The sequence below is a fragment of the Mirounga leonina genome, unplaced genomic scaffold (genome assembly GCF_011800145.1).
Source record: "Mirounga leonina isolate KUSES-001 unplaced genomic scaffold, KU_Mleo_1.0 Mir_168, whole genome shotgun sequence".
NCBI lineage: Eukaryota > Metazoa > Chordata > Mammalia > Carnivora > Phocidae > Mirounga > Mirounga leonina.
In genome coordinates, this window is record NW_023270426.1 from 65,972,497 (window position 1) to 65,994,465 (window position 21,969).

Sequence of the window (21,969 nt, forward strand, 5' to 3'; positions counted from 1 at the left end):
AGAAGACATGAAAAACTAAGAGGATGGTGAAGTTAAGATAAATTGAGGTGGGGCACAATTATTAAAAACCAAAGGGGTTTGGCAATGTCTGATGTCTTTGATATAGCAGGCATGATGTAAGTATTACTATTTAAGTAATAACCAACTCAGACCACTCAACTTTATCTGCACGTTATTAATCTGGTCTACTTTGTAGACTGAGGACCTGAGCCACTGTTCAGTTTGATGGCTGCCTTGGGTATCACATGAGCAAATACGGGTATGATAAGAGGGAAGAAGGTTGTCCGGTCTTAGTAAGTTCCTGAGGAATGTTGGTAATTCTACTTCATTGCCCATTTTTTACAGTCTGGGTTTTAACTCTAGTATTAAAATTTTAAAATATCATAAATGTTTGTAGAATTATCTCAGAGTTCATATTCATACTCTTTATATCTGATATGCAATTATTTGACTATGGATCCCAGATCCACAGAGTTTAGTTTTTGTTCAGCGATATTCTTTATTACATTCTGGGTTGTTTTTTCTCCTCCATGTTCTGATAGTAGTGTCCATCTTCAACAAAAATGAGTGATTTTTTCCATTTTTGTACTCTCGGGAAATTTTTTTAAAGATCTGGAAGAGTTACTTTTAATTATGCAGCATTTAGAATTTTATGTATCTCTTTTCCTTCTTTAATTACTCAATTTGTTTTTCATTGTCTGTATTCTACTGAGATAAAGATATGTGAAAGGGTGGAGATGAGAGCGTTTACTTGGAGGATGGAACTTCTTACTGAAAGATGAATAGAACTAGGGACTAGGTGGGGCGCCTGGGTGGCTCAGTCGTTAAGCGTCTGCCTTCAGCTCGGGTCATGATCCCAGGGTCCTGGGATCAAGCCCCACATAGGGCTCCCTGCTCGGCGGGAAGCCTGCTTCTCCCTCTCTCACTCCCCCTGCTTGTGTTCCCTCTCTCACTGTCTCTGTCAAATAAATAAACAAAATCTTTAAAAAAAAAATAACTAGGGACTAGGTATTATTTAATCTAGCAGATGTAAAAAAAATGATTTTTTTTTGAAAATACAATCTAATCTACAATCGTAAGTCAGCTATTTAATAAGAGTTAAAGGTTTTCTGTGCTCTTGCTTCAGAAATGTATAAACTAAGCACTTACATTTTTAATGTAAATTAACAAAGTCTTTAAAATACATCCTAATCTCTAAATATTCTCTCTCTGAAAACTCAGTGTTATGTGGCACATTTTTTAAAGCTCATCTTTTGGTCCTGAAAAAATAATGTGCATTTTATAAGAGATACTGAGATCTCTATCTATATAGATAGAGATAGTGCATGTGTGTGTGTGTATATATATATATATACATGTATATATGTATTACATTTAGAGCATATATATGTACGTATACATATATGTACACATATATAGGTGTATAATATATGTGTAAACATGCTGATCAACCTTTTTAGAACTTTGTCAGACATGGGTTTTAGTACTTACCTATAGAAATTAAAAATATCTGTGTCTAAACTAAACCTCTAGAAATCTTATTTAATGGCTCTGGACTGGGGCCCAGAAATGTCTATTTTTAAGATGCTCTGTGGGTAACTACACAGATGGAGTTGAGTAATGCCGATATCCATAATGACATTAGTCCAAACATTTGGGAATCATTTTATTATTACTTTGTTCTGTTTGTTAAGTCAATTATTGTATGTATATATATGTGTATATAGATTTTTATAACATACATATAATGTTAAATAACATAGGACCTTAGGTGTATGCATTTCACATAGTATTTTCTGAGCATGGTGGGGGACAATCATAATTGTAGATCGGAGGACTATTATATTAGTTTCCTGAGGCTGCTGCACCAAATTACCACACACTTGGTGCCTAACATAGCAGGAGTTGATTCTTTCATATTTCTGAAGACCAGAAGTCCGAAATCAAGGTTTCGTCAGAGCCCATGCTCCATCTGAAGACTCTACTAAGGAATCTTTCTTTGCTTCTACCAACTTCTGGCAGATCCTGACATTCCTTCCTTGTCTTGAGCTTATGTAACTCCAGTCTCTACTTCTCTCTTCAAATGACCTTCTCCCTCTTGTGTCTCAGTACTTCAAATCCCCTTTACCTTTCTCTTGTAGGGATACTAGTCATTGGATTTAGGGGTCCCTAAATTTAGCACCATTTTATCTTGGGATCTTTAATTATACCTGCAAAGATCTCATTTCCAAATGAGGTCACATTTATAGATATTGGCATTAGGACTTAGACCTATCTTTGGGGGGGGGCATAATTCAACCCACTACCAACATATGGTGTATATGGTGGGTTTTGTTCTAAGACATTGACTTTCATCAATCATTTGAGCAATCCATCACTTTTTCAGTCACTAAAGAATACTAGTGACAATTTCTTTATAAAGTATCCGATTTATAAGCCCTTTGTTTATATCTCATCTAGTTCCTACCAAAAAACCTGGAAGAGTAATGTGTTTTTTAAACCTGCTTCTGCACAAAACCATGCAGAATGTGGCATGTGAAATTTGGTATAAATGACCAGTATGTGTTTGCAGGATACTGGTACAAGCAAACCATGGATTTCCTCTTGATGCTAAACTATCACATATCATTTTACAGCTGCAGAAAACTGGAAAGGCCAGACTTTTTTTTTTTTTTTTTTTGGAAAGGCCAGACTTTTATGAAATAAGTAAACAATGATCCTGTAAGAAAGATGTAAGAGAACTGATGTGTGAAATCATTATCTTACAAACCATTAGTAGAGATGCCCTTCATCTCTTCCCTTCCTACATCACACATTTTAGAGATGATACCATATTCTGGCCATAGACAATTGTATCAGGGGAGATTAACTGAGAATTTCTGGTTGTAATCAAATTATCTCTCCAAGAAATATGAGAGTAACCTCCAGGCATGATTCAGTCACATGGTGTTAGATACTGGGATTGATGGCTTTTAGTGGGATCAGGCCAGATTAGAAGACCTGGCAATACAAAGTCACTTGAAAAGTATAGGGGTGGGGAAGCGAAATTGGAACACTTTATTGAGGAAGTTGGATTCACAAAGGTGATTGAAACTCATACACCTGGGATGCCTGGGTGGCTCAGTCAGTGAAGCGTCTGCCTTCAGCTCAGGTCATGATCTCAGGGTCCTGGTATAGAGACCCGCACTGGGCTCTCTGCTTCTCCCTCTGTGCTCTGCCTCTCTCTCTCTCTCAAATAAGTAAATAAATAAAATCTTAAAAAAAAAAAGAAAAAAGAAAACCTCACACACACAAACCTGTGCACAGGAGCAGGCTTGAGATTCCATGTGAGGTGAGAGTAGCTGCTTGACAGCCTTTCTCTCATTGTGAAATTTCGGATGATCTCTGAAAATGAGGGCCACTGAGATTTCCCCAGATCCCTACTCCAAATCTGGGTTGAGTTGGTTTTTGTCCAGCAATCAAACTATTCCCAAGATCAAGTTTGACACCCAAATTAAAAATCTTAGAAGTTAAAAATAAATGAGAAAAAAATGCACTTAAAATTGGAAAAAAATAATATAAGTAAAAATGAGCTTAATACCTTGACATGACTGTTGTTACTTGAAGTCAGCAGGGGAATATCATTGACAATAGTAGAGTTCTGCCTGGCTCCATTAAGAGATACAAGTTTCATAGAAAGTATACAATTGAAGCAATTGGATGCTCACATTTAGTAAAGTGACTGAAAATAGCTTGTCCACCAGGGAGCTGAATGCTTCCTCTGAACATATTTCTATTATATGGTTGTTTTTCAAAACCTTTTCACAATTAGCAAAAATGTAAATTTCTATTGTGTTTATGACAAATAATCACAACTCCTTATTTCATTCAATAATAGTAATATAGTGAACATATAATAGTATCATTTACTGAAATGCACTATGATATTAATATTCAAAAGAATTTTCTAAAAGGTACTGTTTCTGCCTACATTTATGAAATGAGATACTGAGATCGAGATTTAAAATACTAAACTATGGATGGAATGCTAAAACACAGTAGAGCCAGGAAATAGATCTAAGACTGTGTGATTGCACATCCTATCCTATACCGCTTCACCAATATCACTGAGCTTTCATAACAGTTCACATCAATATCTTTATATGGTTTTATTGAAATTATGTAGGAATAAAAATGAAGAAAGCATTCAAATAGCTTCATGAGACAACTACTCATAGTAAATCTGGGAAGCACGGAGCTGGAAGAGATTTTAGAAAATACCAGCTCCTACTCCATACCTCTTTTACGGACTGATTAAATGAATAGATGGTATGAATTAGGCTAACATCTTGTTTTTTATTAATATATAGTATTTCTTTAGAAATTTTAGTCACAGGGCACCTGGGTGGCTCAGTTGGCTAAGCGTCTGCCTTCTGCTCAGGTCATGATCTCAGGGTCCTGGTCGAGCCCCATGTCCATTGAGTCAGACTCTCTGCTCAGTAAGAAGTTTGTTTCTCCCTCTCCGTCTGCTGCTCCCCTGCTCGTGCTCTCTTTCTCTTACTCTCTCTCAAGTAAATAAAATTAAAAAGAGAATTGAAATAGTCATTATTAGTTAAAATTGGATGCTATCATAGAGACTAAAAGCTTCTCTCACAAAGATGTAGGAACTTCTAGAAGGGAAGAGAAGTGGAGCTCAGTGAGTTCTTGTCCCAAATTTACCTTATATGACCTTGAGCACATCTAGTAATCTTTGTTGGTTTCAGTTCTTTGGTGTAGAACAAAGATAATTAATGGTACTACTCTTGCCTATGTTTGTGAAGATTAATGAATTAATCATGTCCCAAACACATTCTATAATTCTGTAATGACAAGTACATGAAAAATGTTGAATACATTATTGAGACCAAGGAAGACTGTGTTTCTCATATTCATGATCTAATGGATTGCCATAGGGGTTAGGATTAAGTCCTTCTTTTTTAATATTACTGATTGGAGTAAACGTCTCATAATGACAAGTATGTGAAGTAGCTGGAAGGGAGTATGCCACTCAAAGTAATAATCATCTCCACAAAGTGCCCACGTTCTAGCTCTGCTGCTAACTAGCAACCTAACACCAGGCAAATGCCTTTATTTTTATGAGCTTTGGATCCCATAGCTATAAAATGAGACCAGTAGTATCTATGTGAGGTGGCATTTATGCCAATATATTTATCATAAATTTGTTATCTAAGATATCATAGGTGTTGTTTTGGGTGCCAGAGACAGAAAAAAGTTTTACCCTAAAAAAGTTTACCTTCTTAAAGAAAGATAGACCAAAAATAAGAGAATCGACAACATGGTTTCAGATAATAACAAAGATTACAGGTGAGATAAAACAAGCTAAGGAGATGGGAGAATGATGTAGGATAGGAAGTATAATTTACCAATGGTCAGGGTAGCCTGAATGGTGCAAAGAAACAGACCATATGAGGACCTATAGGTAAATGTTCTAGACAGAAGGAACAGAAGGAGAAGGCCTCTGAGGCAGGCAGAGGCTTGGCATATTTATGGATAAAGAAATAGGCGTTAGTGTGATTGGCACAGAGTGTACCAGAAGGAGATGGTTGAAGATGAGTGGGAGTGGGGTAGCTAAGATCTGTTATATTGGGCCTTGTGGCTCTGGTAAAGAATTAATATTTTATTTGAAACATTGTGAGAATTCACTGGAAGGTTTTAACACAGGAATGAAGTTTTGTAAAGATCTCTCTGGCTGCTGGTTTGAGTATAGATGCACAAGAACAAGAATGGAAATAAGGAGACTACTGTATGATTCAAGTAAGATAGGATAGTGAATTGGAGTTAGTGAAGATAACAGCTGTAAGACTTGGGGTGCATTTTGAAGTTTCAATAGACAGTTAATTCTGATGTGTTATAGGAGGAAGTGAGAAAAAGCAGAGTGCAAGATGATGCTTAGATTTTGGTCTTAAGCATAGAAGGTAGCGTTAACTTCAAATAAATGCATGCAAAAGCTTACCAATATGATAAAAAATGGAAATCCATACCAAATTCTCAGTGAAAAGTAAGCAAGAAAAACGAAGATCACGTTGGTAATAATGCAAATACTGGATGTTTTGAGGGATCATATTAAGCAACTAGGAATTCTTCGAAACACATATGCACACCACAGCAAGCAATCATTTATAATAATGGATTAAGGAATGAAGATGCTAATTAAACAACATGGAAAACTCTTTAGCCATACAAAACTTTCTCATGATTTGGATCTTGAATTGTTAGAGTGAAATTGGAACTTCAAAATGAATAAAAGAACATGTTAGTAAAGACCAAGTAGAGAGAAATTTGGATAAAAAAGAAAGCAACTCCCAAAATGATAATCTGGTTTACAAAATATGGTTTGTTCTATTTCTGATAGAAGTCATTTAGAAATCTGCTTACCAGAATACCTTCAAGTATCTGTCATTTTGGAGGTCTGATCCAAAGGGCCATGGGTGATAATTTATAGAGTAAGAAAATGAAAGGTCAACATATCACATGTAAACAACAGGATTTGATTTGATCACAGGTATACAAGAGAATTGACATAGTGAGCTAACATGTATTTGCATTGTAATTGGAAAACAATTTTCCACACTAAAAAAAAGTAGGCAGGAGAGAGAAAGAAAAGAGGAGGAAAGGAGAAGTAAATTAAGAAAAAGACAAAGAAAAGGAAACACTGCTGACTTTGATTTATAAACCAAGGAAAAAAAAGATTTTTAATAGATAAGAATTCTGGTCTTGTACTTCACATAAATGCATCCAAAACATGCCCCTCTGCTGTTGGGAGAACATGGAATTACAGAAGATAGAGCTCAACTAGGAAAAGCTTAAGAGAAACAAACAAAAAAATGGTGCACAAAGTGAAAAGGGGAAATAGTCACTGAAAATCTTTTTCTGACTCAAAAATTTCCCAAATTTTGTACAGATGAGCCAGAACTATGAATCTAACAATTCAGCACATTCCAGGAAAATTAGAAAAATGTGAAAATTAGACACAGAGACCTTGAGGTAAGTGATGAATAGCAATCCTGCAACACATGGAGGCAGACAAAACAGGTAAAAGAGATTGCTACAGTATGGGGATAAATTTGCTTATAGTATGAACATCCAAGAGTCTTTACTCAGTACGATCATTGTACTTTCCTTGACAAATTATTTACTAGTAGCTTCATATGCCACAATGGTAAAAGAGTTATACAGGTAATTTACATTTTTGTGGAAATAATATCACTGTACTTTTAGTAAATGAGAACAATATTTGCAAATAACAATACAAATTAAATATAAGCAGTTAAAAACATTTTCCCCTGGAAACCTACAACTTAATTTATAAAAATGTTATTTTATGATACAAAAATCAGAGTTCTCCATATTATAACTGAAATGCAGAGGTTACATGGCGATAATGATAACAATTCTTGGTTCCAGTTTGGCTTTTAACTTGTTAGTTAAGAATATAGAATTAGTGAAAATTCTGGAGTGGGTGGCAGGGAGTAATGCTTTAGAATATCAGAAAAAATAAGCTTTTTAAATTAACTAAATGTACTTCTGGACACATAGCCATTTATTTTTGTTAAATAGTTTTTTCTCAGATTATTTCTAAGAGGCAAGATATCTGTGAGGCCTTTGTGTTTCGTCAAGGACCCATACACTCTGCTCAGGATCCATTCTGCCAATGATTCTGATAAACAGAAATGGAGGTTTAATATATGTAAAAGATATAAAAATATTTTGCTTCTATTGGCTGCACATACACTTTAATCTTTATTTAACTGATGGCATATTTCTGATTGTTCCCACTGAGGACATTCTATAACAATCAGGAAATATAAGCAAGAATAAAATTTAATATATTCTCTCTTGGAGGTGGTCATGGTTTGATCTAAGCTGGATGCTGGTGACCATTAGCATAAATAATTTATATGAAGTGTATGGGATTGACCAAAGAGGAGAATGTTTTCTGAGGATATTGTTTTAGGCCAATAAAAGGTGGGGGTGAAGGGACAGACTAGAAGTAGAACAAAGAGCATGGAGCTTTCAATCTGGACTCAGGGACTTGTTGTGACTGTGCTAGAGAGCAATGGAATTTCTCTTTTTCTCTAAAAGGCATTATGGCTCAGTTTGGTGAGCAATGGAAGGAATATAGCACTATCTTGTTGCCCCAAATCCTCATGCTTTGCACTGGGTAAACATGGGCAAAGTGTGCCCTGGAAAGGGTAGTGCTTTCTGGGAAATCCCTTCTGAGCAGGAAGACCATAAGGTAAAAGGGAAGATGAAACCTGTCAGGAAAAATAGCAACAGTGGGATAGAGTACTATCTAAGCATTAATACCATATAAAATAGTTTTTTAGCACCTACCATGTGCTAGACTATAGGGACAAAAGACAAAACAGTGAATGTGATATATTAAATTTCTGCTCTTAAAGAATTTATCTTTCTGGAAGGGTATGGGAGAAGCAATAAACACAAACATGTAAATACAATATATAAAATAGTATGATAGAGAAGTAGAGAAGTGTTCTGTGAGAACATAAGAGGGGCAGATAATCTAGATTTAGATCAAGGATGGCATATTGAAGTTCCATTATCAAATAGCTCAAGGTTGAGTAGGATTTTGCCTGGGAGAAGGGAGAGTATTCCAAATAAAGAGAATATCTTATACAAAAAAAAAAAAAAATACTGGTCAGAGGAATTGTGGAGAGTTTAAGAAATTAAAAGACTGGAAATGTATAGTGTAATGTGTTGCTGGTGGAGGAGTAAATGTAGTTAAAGATTAGAAAAGAGAAATAGTCAGGTTCTGGATCATGAAGTTGTACAACCACAAAAAAGAGATTGTCTTTATCTAAAGGGGAATTAGAAGACATTGAATGGTTTTAATGCAAAATGATGATTTGGTTAGATTTCTATTTTCCAAAGACAATTCTGAATGCAGTTTTGAGAATGTTTTGGGAAGAGGTTAGGAGCAAGAAACCAAGATGCAGGCTGCTTTAATAACACTGTAGGAGCAAAATAAGAATTAGTGAAAACTTATGTCACAGGAAGAGTCTCATTGAGTCTGGACAACCCAGCACCGCAGCCATGAGATGCTGGGAGCCACTGCTAACCACCATCAGTGCTGGAATGAATTCTAAACAATCTCCTGCTTTTTTGGGCAACTTACTCCAGATTCAGAGGCCCTTGGTTTCCACTCATTTCTGAAGCCTGTTTCTTCAGTCTTCCTATTGATAATAATGTTGGGGATAGGGATGGAGAAAAATGAATGGATCTGAGATATAGCAAGTAGAATGAGCATGAGTTGGTGATGGGATGTTAAGGATGAAGGAGAGAAGGAATTAAAGGAAAAGACTCAGGTTTGGTCTGGGCAGCTTCATGATTTTGGAACATTTCAGGGTACTAGATATAGAAGGATTGAGGAAATATGCGTCTGGTTTGGGACAGTATAGTCAGACTTAATCAGTTTTGTTTACTCACCATCTGAACACCAATTAGAGGAAAACCCTAAGATGGAAAGGAAATAGAGCAAACAGAAACATATTTTTTTCTCCCAGCTGTTTGTTACCTAGAGCCCAGGTGTATAAGTTGAACTCAGTCAATAAGATGCTTCACCCAGGCCTCTGAATGTGGAATATGAGAGCATTTGACAGTATCAAGTCCCAGAAGAAACACAATATATAAGAACTGGAACATGGCTCTTGATTTCAGGACAGGTTTTCCCAACCTCTACCCATTTTCGAACTGGATAATTCTTTGTGTTGAGGGTTGTCGTCCCTCACATTGCAGGATGTTTGGCAGCGTCCCTGGCCTCTACCTACTGGATGCCAGTAGCATCCCTTAGTTGTGACAACCAGAATGTCTCTAGGTGTTGCCAAATGTCCCGTGGAGATGATAAAATCATCTCTAGATAGTTGTAAGCTTAGCAGGGGTAGTTTTCGTGGAATGATTGAGAAGGAATCTGGATGACAGGGAGCCTACGAGGGAAATGAAAGAGAGGGCAGCCTGATAGTTACTGTAGAGTACCCTGCCAGACTGTTTTTGCTGAAAATTGGAGCTGAGCTATACAATGATACCTGGAAGGGAGAAACATGAGCATGCATCAATGCTCATGAGAAGCCAAGAGGAGGAAAAAGATGCAGGGCAGAGGATAATTAATATATCCAGGTCTCTGAAAAAATGGGAGATGCCACACACTCAAAAATGTTACTCAACTCAGATCTGAGAATTGGTAGTGCTTCAACTGTTTATCGCTGCTCTGTGATGCAGATGTACAGAAGTTGAGGGTAAACATTTAGAAACTCTCTAGCAATTTTACAGTCATTTTATGTTAGTTGAATCTAATAATAAAAATTTTTTCTTGGATTTTATACCTGTCATGTTTTATTTTATTTTTCTAGTTATTTTTTTGTTATTAAACTTCTGTTTAAAAATATAGGCCTATGATGGATTGACAATAAGAAAAATCTGATTCTTTAGATATCGTTTGAGAAACACTGACATTGACACAGGCAAAATGATCAAATACTTCATTCTAAGTCAAGAGCGGGAGGAAAGGACAGCACAAGAAAAAGAATTATTGCCTTTGTTTTCTCTTCAAAGTAGCCCAAAATGTTTATCTGCTGAAAGTGAGGTGGGAAGTGGCTGAGTCGATATGGTCTGGGGGAATGGAGTTTGGAAAAAATTCTGGGAGGTACAGGACAGCACCCTCCCTGACCAGAGGGACATGAAGAAGACTCCTGGTTATGGAGGGCTCAGATCCATGCATTTATAGTGCTGCCAATCAAGACACCCACAGAGACCTCCAGAAATGGTTAGGAGAAATGTTGTAGGCGGTTATGCCATGTGTGAGCAAGTGGGGATGATAAACCAGTAAAATTGGTGAATAAATACTAATGTAACATAGGTTAATAACCAGCTGGTAAGGAAGGAGAAAATCATTTGTAGATCATTTTAATATGTGTATTTAAATAGATTACATACCAGGTTGTATGTAGGTGCTCAGATACTTTATCAAGCCTTGTGAAACAGGCATTTTAGACACATTTATAATGTATAACCTGAGGTTCAAGAGATTAAGTATCCTTATAATTATGCAATAAACTAGAAATAAAACCTTGGCCAGATTCCAGACTTCTGATTCCCTATCTTGGACTTGTTTTTAACTGTATAAAAGCACTTTTAAAAGAACCATAAAATTCTCATATACTGTGACAAACTCACAGGTTCTTTACAATGAGAGAGAATTCTGAAATGTCTGTGAGTTTTCTCCAAATTATTTTTTCAGATTGCTCATTTTACTTTGTGTTTTAAATACAAAAGACACCTGGAAATCAGTTTAAGGATATTATGTTCATTCATTGTCTCCTAAGAATATCATTTTACAATAGATTTGACTGCCATTCTCCTGGTGGACTGTCAGGAGCATATAGTAATGATAATATGTTACATTTATATATTCCTTCACAGTTTCTTAAGTAGTTTTACATACATTATCTTATATGAGCCTCATCACAGCCTGGTGAATATATTTACTGATGCTTTATTTTATTCATGACTGTCATTAGTTATAACTTATTTCCCTTACTCATATGGTGGTTAACTATGGAAAGTTTTAATCTGACAAACAAATGATACATGGCAAAGATAAAGTGTTATTTATAATTCTGAATTGCTTGGTTCCCTTCTTTTATTTGGTTAGATCATAGAAAGTATGCTGTATGCCTCTGTAGGAATTAGCATTATTTAAATATATATCCTTCATATCCAGTCAGAGCTCTACAGATCATTCACAGGGTAGTGACTGTATATTTAAAAATTGATAGGGGTGCCTGGGTGGCTCAGTCAGTCAAGCATCTTCCTTTGGCTCAGGTCATGATCCTGGAGTCCTGGGATCCAGCCTTGCATGGGACTCCCTGCTCAGCGGGGAGTCTGCTTCTCCCTTTTCCTCTGCCCCCGCCCCCTGAATGCAGATGCTTCTCCCTCTTTTTTATAGCTCCCTCTGCCCACTCCACTCTTGCTCTCTCCTACCTCTGTCTCTGTCAAATAAGTAAATCAAATCTTAAAAAAAAAAATTGAAAGACATTTTCAAGATATTATTTGTAAATTTGGAACACTGATCAAGTAAGGTCATTAAAAATCTAAGAAAATATTTTGGAATTTTGTTCTCATTATGGGGGAAACCCATAGTTAGCCAAATTTTTAAAAATTATGGCGTTGCTATTAATTAAAAGATTGTTTAATCAAGACTAAGGACTGTATAGAAAGATCTCTAATTTACATTAAAAAGGAATACAGTAATACATTATATCTCTAAAGTTTTAAATGTAATTTATTCATTCTTTAAAATACAGAAAAGTCTATGGTATCTTGAATATTAATTAACAAAATACAACAATTGAAAATAAATCTGGTTGAATTTTCAGGCTATTTAAACATTCATTTTTACAGAGATTAAGTTTTTAGTTTTCCCCCCCTTTTTAAGTGCAGGTTCCTACTAACAATAAATAGAATTTTTTTTTATTTTTCTTTTTTTGTCTCATATTTCAGGTGAAAATATGTTTGAGTAGAATGGGCTCAAAAATCAATCTCAGTGTTCTCTTATTTATCATAAGATAGTCTCATAGTCTTTGTATTAAATTTGAAATATGAAAACATGGCTAACAAGTGAAATGAGATGTTGATTTATTATCAAAATAATCTCTTCCAAATTTGTGACCCTGAATATTGTTGACTGTACTCTTAAGCTGTATTAGGAAGTTACTATTCTCCCTGAAGCACAGTATTAGTGAACACTGTTTGAAAGAAAATATTACCTATCCATTCTAAATTAATTAATCCTTAATTATTAAGTTATTTAGACTTCTATTAAAGCCTTATTTCTAAAATATTATAAAATTAACTCTAGTGAACTGGAGATAGATCATTAAAAAATAAACAGAATTCAACACCCTTGGAAAACAGTTGTTACTTATAAACATTACGTTTCATTGGGTTAATAGACAGAATATATGTTATTTTGCCATTTTGAATTTATTAGCAAGTGTGGGAGAAGTTAGCTAAATTTTAGTTATTAATAAAACTGAGAAGTTTTGATAATCTCATAGAATCCTACTAAGTGGTCTGAACTGTAGTAAAATAAATTTTAATGGAAAACTGTAGTTATACAGTTTAATATCTGACCCTCAACATTTGATAGACTAGAGATCATAGGTGTTGTGAGGCATGGATAATGCCCCAAATGTAAATCCCAATAACAGATTATGTCAAAATATCTCAATATACTCTAAATTCTTTCTTTCTACCCACATTTATATTTATGATAGAAAACAATAACACATTTGGATAAAAATTCCATATTTGATTTCATTTGTATTCAGTATTTAGAATGAAACGTTCCCTCTGCATACTTTTAAGTTCACATTAGTAATATCTTTTATTTTAAAATTTTAAAATAAATTTTAAAGAGCTTGTGCAAAGAGATAAGCTTGTGGAAGTGTATAATTACTTCAAAATTTTTAACTTTCCTTTGAAAATAAGTCTCTCTTGAACTCATTTAGAAATTTTAAACAACCTATCCTCTTTGACCAAATGGGCCAAACTTGATATCTATAAATAGACATTAGTGTCCACACATCAACTGCATAAAGAGTGGGGTAAAGTGGGCTCTGTGAGAGAAGAAACATTTTTAAAGTGATAAGAAGATAAAAATTTTTGCTTTGTGGATCATGTGTATAAAATATAGCATTGTGACTATTTGGAAAACAGACAAATGAGAAAATTAGATACTCCTTATTGTCTTAGCCTTCTAATTTATTTAAGATTTTTTCACAAAGGAAAAGCCCTCTTTTTTTAAATTATGAGTTCTTCTTTAAGCATCTGGTTAATGTCAGAATTTAAACAATGCATTGATTATTTGGGGGACAAAATCGACTGTTGCTGTTGTGTTACTTATTGCGCTAGCAATAAAAGAGCAGATGTTTGACTCATATATGAATTATTTTAATAGTTTTCATTAGGTCTTTGTCTGCAGTTTGTCAGTGTGGTTCTACAGATATATTCAACCATCTGTTCTTTGGGCCTGTACTTCATGTGACTTACAGGGTTGTATTAATTCTATTGGATTAGTCATTAATTTAATCAGAAGTTTGTTTGCCCTGGAAGTGTTCCAAAAAAGAGAAACTTCATCAATAAAAATCATTTACTCTCTTGCTAAATAATATTACTATTGTGTATATAATTTTTCCTATTGAAGTAACAATTATAGATCATGAAAAAGCATATTGCAGAACTATTTTTGGTTTCTAGACTTTAAAATTTATTTTCTTCAGAGCTTCTATGAGCAATACTCAGAAACATCCATAGCCAGTATTTTAAAGAATTTCCTTTTTCTGGCAAAAGGAGTAATATAACTTTGTATTTTTGTTATCATGTTTACATCCATTTCTGAAATGACATATTATGATACCTTTATGGAATACTATGGATTTCTGAATGGAAAAATTTAAATAGAGTTTTTTTTTAATTTAAAAACTATAAATATAAATATATATTTAAATATATTTAAATTTAAATATAATTATAAATTATAATAAAGGCAGTTCTGTCATGATTTCAGTTCTACAGACTGCAAATGAAGCACCATTGGAAACAGCATCAGCTCTCTCAGTAACTAGGCTACTGCCTGGAACTAGGTAAAATTAATCCTATCTTTCAGAAATTTCTTTCCAACACTGAGAATAATCTTAGGTCAGGCCTTTTCCTTGTGTTGGAGAAGGTAATCAAAAGAACATAAAGATCAGTTGACCCTTGAGCTAGACCTGGGCAATCAAATGTTCCTCACTCCTACCCTTGTCCTTGGAATGTCCTTTTGCCCACTGTTCCCATAGTGGGAGCTATTCCAAGGACGTAGCCTTGAGAGAGTAAAGGTATTATTGAGACAATCTGAGTTAAGGCCTCTATAAAAACGTCTAAGACTTGGCGGGCAGGTACAGAGATTTTATTTCGTGGCCACCCAAGACAAGCCTTATAAGTAATTTCCCTTGATTATTAAAGCTGCCACCTATCAATCCTAGAGTGGTCTACTTCTTCCTTCAGTCTCTCCCTGTCCTGAGTGTTTGGGGCTAGTTTGCAAATCGATGGTAGTCCAAATATCTCTGTGCTTTCCAGTTTTCTGAGGTCACTCTTTGCTTTAGTGTTCTAAGGTGATGTCTTGAATTCCCTAGCTGCATACTATGGGAAGTTTCATCTAATATTTTGGTGAGTTTCCAAGAGGCTCACCTCATCCTTGTTAGTCCAACTTAACCTGCTTCTTAAAAGTTATTCTCTCTGCTCCCTAAGGTAATTTTTCTGAGTGTTTCTACAAACCATCCTGAACACTTTTTAGATCTCTTTATTTCCCCCCAAGTTTCACTCACAGGAAACTATTTTTAATGGGCTTTTACTGAAGGCTGGTTTGGAAGTAACAGAAGGTATAATATAAAATGGAGTATTAAACCACATTGCCCTAAAATGCCATTAGGCATTCCAGGCTATAGGAAATTCCTGCTCTTAGGCCCTAACTCTTTAACTTCTATTTCTTTGAGCTTCTTTTTAGAAATCTCTCTTCCTAGCTGTCAAATCCTGTTTCTTTCTTAAGCAGAGTAGTCTACTTCTTCACCTCACCCATCCTAACCTCCAGATCTATTTTTACATTGCCCCAAATTGATGAGGGTGTTCTGCTAAACAAGTGACTATTTTGGGCCCTCACCTTTCAGTATTAAGAAATAAAAGTAGCTTGTTTATTTGTTTCTTTCATTTATCAAATTATTAAGCAATGATCCCTCTTTTCAACTCTAGAAATGAAAAAAAATTCTTTTCCTTCTGTCCAGAGCAAGTGCTTGTGTTTTTACTGTGTATTTCATTAAATGGGTTGCACATACTTTAGCATCAGATGGGCCGTGTAGTCTTAAGAAACTTATTTCTCTGAGCTTGTTTCCTTCCTTCCTACAAGTGAAGTATATTAACTCTCAAGATTGTTGAGAAACTAAAACTACTGAATGTAATGTAAAAACTCTTCTATGTAACATGTCTCTCTAGCTTTCCTTAGCCGAAATGTCATTTTACTAGTAAGAAATACTTTTTTTCCTTCCTAGGCATTATGTTCCTACTTGCCCAAATGAACAGGGTGTCCTCATTTACAGTACCACACATTACTGACAGCCCATTCCATAACCTGGGAAGTCACCAGTATCGGCTTTTGTTCTGGTTTCCTCAACTACTTGGAGCCAGTTTGTGATCTGTGTATGAAGAAACCCACTCAAAATCCAAGATTTTAAATTTTTCTGGAAGAATTAGATCTTTTAAATTTCTCCTGTCTACAAATAACTTCTATTTCCTTCCTCTTCTCGTTGTTACAGTTGAATTCCTATTTAAATCTCTTTGGCTTGGTGATTTTTAATTACTGTCAGATGTAAACTCTGGATCAATTAATCCCACTAGATGGACCCTTAAGATTCATGAGTACTATATTTAGGGCATTAGCCCTGCTCATAAGACAATCCTGGTAATAATATCTAGTGCTTCATTCCTAGTGCTGTCTCAGTTGCCCCCAATTTTAAGCCCGACTCAGGTCTAAGGATTGAATGGCTCATAATTATTTCCATTTGCTTCTGAGCAAGACCTGGTTAGCACCCTTTGTCTTACTTTATACTCACATGGTATAGTTTTGCCAGTAATTCTACACTAATTGTTTTCAGTTTCCCATATTTAATAATTAGGTATAATTTAAGGACTCATATAGACTTATTTTTTAAAAATAGAAGCAGATGATTAATACATGTTTCCTTGGGTTATTATTTTATCAAATGCTTAGGTAAGAAAAATGAATTTTTAAGAGGTATCCATTAAGACTTAGTCCCAAATCCAGAAACTTCTGAGTAAATCAGAAATTATGGGGTGAACAGGCAACTGCACCTAGGCCTTCCCACAAAGGAGAGTTGTCTTCTGGACTCTGTCTCTGTGCTGTTGGTTCATTAGGATGAACATATTGAGACCCCAGTGGTGTCAATCATGAGAGCCAGTTATGCATATTTCTTCCCAAGTTCAGTAATAATACATCCCTAGCTAGAAACTGACCATAGTGTTAGCTTGAAATTGGCAAAAGCTACAAATCAGATTTATTTTTAGTACCTAGGTAGCCAGTCATTCATTATTTATCAATATACCACTGACCCTAAGAGAGAGACATGTGAGATTTCTAAGACTTGTTCCTTAGGCGTATTTCATCTCTGCTTTTTTTTTTTTTTTTAAAGATTTTATTTATTTATTTGAGACAGAGAGAATGAGAGACAGAGAGCAGGAGAGGGAGGAGGGTCAGAGGGAGAAGCAGACTCCCTGCTGAGCAGAGAGCCCGATGTGGGACTCGATCCTGGGACTCCAGGACCATGACCTGAGCCGAAGGCAGTCGCTTAACCAACTGAGCCACCCAGGCGCCCTCATCTCTGCTTTTAGGTTATGTCTGCAACAACTTTTCTGGTCCCTGCTGATGATGACTGAGAAACCCCAGGGACATATTTTAATGAGAAATTCTCAGACTTTTCTGATGCACATAGAACATTCTCAGAGAAGTAGTAAACCAAATGGCATGCCTCTGTGAGTCCCCAAATTCTTTTGTTATTAAAATGATCATGGTTTTAATTCAGATGGAAAGGAAGTTATCACATATATAGATAGGTGATGGAAATAGTAATGGTTGTTGAGTGTGTTGACATTCGCACAAACTGAAGAGAGAAAAAGATCTATGTAAAAGTTTACTCATTTTCCTTGCTTTGACTCTTGTAATGAGAAAAGTCTGTTGATTTGTGAGTGTAAACTTGATTCCCAGCAGCCCTTGAGCTCCTGTCTCTGGCTTTCAAATGGTAGTGATAGTTCACAGTTCTGAGCTTACCTGCAGTGAGAATGGCTGACTTTGATGCAGAGGTTTGTTACTAATTATGCTTGACTGAACCCACCAGGCACATGTGGACACCACAGGCTCACCAACAAGTTAGAGACCTTTCAAATAATTATTCTTGAAATATTGGTCCAACATCTTTTCACATGGAGAAAGTATGGAGAAAATGGGGCATTCAGGACAATTGCAACTTTGATGCTCCATGCATCTCCGGACCAAAGTCCTATTTTTAACCAGTTAAACGTTAGTTGGGAGGCCAGTTAGTGACTTTTACCTGCATGTGCTTCAAGGGCCCTCACACACTTGACCCTATGCATTTTATCAAGGTAATTATTCTCATCTTTTCCATACAGTCTTCCTAAAATGAGTTACAATTTCACTTTTTTCACCACTTTCATTTTCAGAGATATCTTATCATTCTGTAAATTTTTAGGGAAACAGATTTTGGAATGTTTTTCCCAGATTTTCATCTCAGCTCCATTATTTGCTAGCCTGGTGACCTTGGAAAATTATCTAGACTTCATTGTGCCTCGGTTTCCCTATGCACAAAGTGGGGGTCATAGATACAACATAGGCTTCAGGCAGATCTAATTAAATGGTTATTAAATGATTAAACTTGCTACAGTGCCTAGTATATAATAGGCTTATAATTCAAAATATGATAGTTATAAATTGTGGCTATTTCAACTGCCTAGCTGATCTGTTGTTACATCTGGCGCTGATTATTACCATATTCTCGTGCCTCAGCTCTGCATTTGCCTCATCTCTTCGATGAAATCTATGGTATCTCTAGTGAAAACTATATAAACTCAAAACAATTTTCCTGAAAAAAAATAATTTTCTTTGATCTCTTCTCGATGGTTTTATATTCATTTAGGAATAGTTTTCAAGAACCTTTGACATTCCCAGGCAATCTCCATCTTTATGAATCTTCCATTCTAGCCAGACTTGTGTATTCACTATCTTTGTAACTTTTCTCATAATCCTGCTCACTCACTATTTCTTCCTCCTAACAATTTATGCAAGCCTTACTATTCCTAAAAGTGGGACTCAAGCCTTACTTCCCTGAGACTTTTTCTTCAAGACAATTTTAGTTAATTGATTTATCTTGCTTCAAGATTTATAACCCTTTGTCTGCATCAACTATTTAGCACCTGCCTTAAATTCTCTTGCATTAGTAAAATCTTCTGTGAATTACTTCTTCCATTAGAGTGCAAATTCTTTGATGGCTAAATCTTATCTCTATTTTTTGAGTTTTCCTATTAATGTAATGTCCTGTACGTATCTTCTTGATGATCAGGAATGGTACATAATGTGTGTGTGTCTTTTAAAAGTTTTTAGAAGTATTTTAAAAGTTTTTAGTAGTAGTTTAAAAGTATTTTAAAAGTTTTAAGTTCAATTATCAAAGTTGGGTATATTATCCTTTATTAGATAGTGATTAACTCTGCTCCTTCAATCTGCTTTTCATACTTTTTCTTCAAGTTTCAGAAGATATAAAATAAATATATTTAATTTATCATTATAAATCTCAGTTCCTATGATCATTTCCTTGTCCAAATTTGTGGACCTATAAGTTATATATTGTTTTTAAGCCCAGCAAAGTTGTGATTTTCATTTCTATGGCAGTGTTACTTATAAATGCAATATTGCTTTTTTGGTGAAATACCTATAATTTTTTAAAACTATTTTTAAAAGTATGATATCCTAATTATAAATAAATGTTTTGTCCCACTGAAATCATAAATAACCCTAGTTGATTTGGTGAGTACATGCTGGTAAATTATTATCATATATACTAAAGTGAAAGTATAGAAGATTAAATATTGGCTATGCTTGAATTTTTTTTTTTTTTAATTTTGAGAAGAACAGATTAATCCAAGGTAAGTTTTGTATCTAAGGAGTGCTATTCTTGGAGACTCTAAAAAGTTAAGACTGAAAGTTGATCAACAGGTTTTAAGCTCCAAAATACTATTAGCTTATTTATCTTTATGAAATTTCAGGGTTTACTCATCACTGGTTTTACATTTATCTCATGTATAATTAGATTGCAATCTCTTTGAAGATAGATATTCTCATTCACGACTCTTGATGTATTTCATAATACCCAACTGGAACTAAAAATGAAAATGTTGAATAAAATAACACACCCCAGGCTTGAATTTGCTCTCATTTTAGTGCAACATGCATTTATTAAATCTTCACTTTGCAGAGTACCAGGCTACATTGAAGTTGGGCATAGCTGTGTAATACACATGAAAAAAATCATTTTTTTCTTTCTTCTTGTAATAAATTTTGTCTTTCTTGAAAAATGCCTTTCAACTCTTTATGCCTAGAAGAAAGGGAATTTCTGTTTATATATATTTCTTTCAATAGTAGTCCAAAGACAACCAAGTAAATTTAACTTTATTTTGTGACATTTTCCTAGCTAACAGTGCATTTTTTGGAGACTATATTTAGTTCCTCCATATACATGGGAAATGGTGAGTGCAAATATTGTTAAAATTCCCCAATGCAAACTGAGGAAAATAAAATGTAATGTTCAAAGCAAGCATATTTAGTTTTTTTTTATTATGGCAAGGAACTTCTTTTGTTTTTGATGGAAGGAAGGGGGAAAATTATCACTAAATAAATTCTATTTTAAACATTTAACTTCTTAGTAGTTTCTATTTTTTGTATGTATACAGGTGAGGTACAGGAGTGAATATAATTAGAAACATTATCAAGTGTATTTTAGACACTCAAATGTTTAATTTCCTCCTCCTATTATTTGAGCAATATAAAATACTTTGTTCTCATAGTTCTGTCCCCCTTTGGAGGCTGATATGAAAGGAAGCAGGAGATTCCTTTCAAGGCTCTATTTACTAAAATGCTTTATCTTCTTATCATGCAGTCATTCACCACTTTACCATATTAGGTAAGGTTCTTCCTTGCATAAGAACAACATTCTCTAGAACCTACCTTTAAAGACTAAGTGCTGTTGAGCTTTCTTAGCAGGGGCACAGATTTCTTTTCTCTCTGCTATCTGTCAAGAACAAATTGGTTTAGAAGACATGTTAAGATACTAACAAATACTAGTTTAGCTACCTTGGAGTTAAAGTCAAAGTGATTTTAGTCCTATATCATTCATAAAGTTGGGGATTGAGTTCAGTTTCTAACTTGATAATACCGCTGTGAGTACTGGTGTTCAATCATGTCCATGCTACTTAGAAACCAATATATAGACCAGAATATTCTTAAGAGGATCTCATGTTTTAGATGTCATAGATTAATACTGGGACAGCAGATGTGGTACCAATAGAATTATAAATATGACCAGTGTCATATATGAAAGCAACAATACAACTAAATATTAATTAGCTAATGAGTACAACTAAATATCAATATTAATAGAACCCAATATTAATTTAAGAGGAGAAAGTCTAAAAATTGAATATCAGTTCCTCTACATATTAATTTTAGGAGGTTTCTTCAGGTGCCAGAACCAGTATTAACATACATAAAATACAACTCTCCTATAAATTTTAATGACATTTAAGAAATTCACCTATGGGGCACCTGGGTGGCTCAGTCTGTTAAGCCTCCAACTCTTGGTTTCAGCCCAGGTTATGATCTCAGGGTTATGAGATGGAGCCCTAAATCAGGTTCTGCACTCAGCAGGGAGTCTGCTTGAGATTGTCTTTCTTCCTCTCCCTCTGTACCTCCCCCATCACATACATGTGCACACATGCTCTCTCTCTGTCAAATTAATAAATCTTAAAAAAAAATCACCTATATAAACATGTTTAACTCCTAATTCATAATAATGTTTTAATAATAATGCTTTTTCAACTTCTTTGAATTTACAATTATTTTTTAAGGTTTGTTGAATAATATTGATATTTTGTCTTATTTACTTACTAAGGTCTTTATTAAGGGAGAGATATTGAAAATGCTCCCCATTTTATTGGAACTGTGCTTTATGAAGAAGAGACTTCTATTCATTTTCCATTCATTGTTCTGTTTTACATGAGTAAAAACAGAGATCTAAATTA